This window comes from Pteropus alecto, unplaced genomic scaffold (genome assembly GCF_000325575.1).
Source record: "Pteropus alecto unplaced genomic scaffold, ASM32557v1 scaffold110, whole genome shotgun sequence".
Taxonomy (NCBI): Eukaryota; Metazoa; Chordata; class Mammalia; order Chiroptera; family Pteropodidae; genus Pteropus; species Pteropus alecto.
In genome coordinates this window covers 8,514,837-8,516,226 of record NW_006431920.1, presented here as the reverse complement: position 1 = coordinate 8,516,226, position 1,390 = coordinate 8,514,837, and the positions used below count along the sequence as shown (strand labels likewise).

General features: G+C 39.9%; 1 non-coding gene across 1 annotated transcript; it reads left to right on the top strand.

The window, feature by feature from the left end:
• Positions 1 to 844: 844 nt before the first annotated feature.
• Positions 845 to 963, top strand: LOC112475440. Its single transcript, XR_003044724.1, has one exon. It is a non-coding gene; the product is annotated as a 5S ribosomal RNA (ribosomal RNA).
• Positions 964 to 1,390: the final 427 nt, after the last annotated feature.

The window sequence follows — 1,390 nt, the reverse complement described above, 5'->3', positions numbered from 1 at the left end:
GCATTTCCCAGATTTGAAAATACGCATTTCCCATAAGAATAAATTGTTTCCATCTCTTTAACACAAGAGATGTTTGCAGGAATCTTCCATAAAATAGTATCATATTCCTGGCTTCTGGGATGAACTCTACGTAATACAGCTGAGGGGGAATTAATGATAGAGATATCAGAAGACTAACTGCAGTTCAGCCGTTTATTGGATGGGTGTATGGTCAAGTCAGTTCATCTCCCTGCATTTCTGTTTTTTTCATCTACAAAATGAGAACATGATATTATATGCAAAAAATAGTATAAACTGTGGTGCCCAATTCAAAGGTCATAATTGCCATTGTTACTGTTAGCCAGGCATTCAAGGCTTACCACTTTCTACGTCTTCGTTCTTATCTTCCACCAAATGACAAACATCTGCCGAGATAACTCACTTACAAACTGCCCTCTATAGATGACAGGCTAGATAATTCATTGTTTCCCAAACAGATATGACATTTTCTTGCCATAAAACCCTTGCTCAGAGACAGGGTCTGCAAATTGCAGTCGATAAGCCCCATCTTACCCAATGCCTGTTTTTATAGGGCCCCACAAGCTAACGATGGTTTTCACATTTTTTAAATGGTTGGGGGGAAAACAATCTCAAAGATGAATAATATTATGGGACATGTAAAATCATATGAAATCAGATTTCAGAGTCCATAAAGTGTTATTGGCACACAGCCAAGATCGTTCTCTTACTCGTTGTCCCTGTTTGCTTTCACGCTACAATGGGAGAGCTCAGTTGCGACAGAGACCAGATGGCCCACGAAGCCCCAAATATTTACTATCTGGCTCTTTCTGGAAAATGTTTGCTAGTCTACAGCCATGCCACCCTGAATAAGCCCAATCCCATCTGATCTCGGAAGCTAAGCAGGGTCGGGCCTGGTTAGTACTTGGATGGGAGATCACCTAGGAAGACCAGGTGCTGTGGGCATAAAAAAATAAAGAAAATAAAAGATTGTAAGTTGACAAGTTCCTTGCAATCCGTGAGGTCAACCAAGGGTTGTCTTGCCTTAAAGAAAAAGAAAAAAGAAAAAAAGAAGATGTTTGCTGACTCTGTGCTAAAACGTTTTCTTCTTAGAATACATTTTCTCATGTCTTCTTTGCCCGTGACAATGTATATATTTATCAAGATGCAGCTCTAATGCCAGTTCACGGGGTCGTCGCTGTTACCCAGGCCTAGGCTAGGAACTCTTCCTGTAGGCTTGATAGCACACAGTAGCACATAATAGTTCCTCAATAAACATTCATGAATTGAATAAGTTACCATCTAATTTCCCCTAAACACTATAATATTCTAGGGTTATTGGCAGTAGTGCATACAACTTTTATTTCAGTGTGTAAACAGCGTTTTCTCCGGT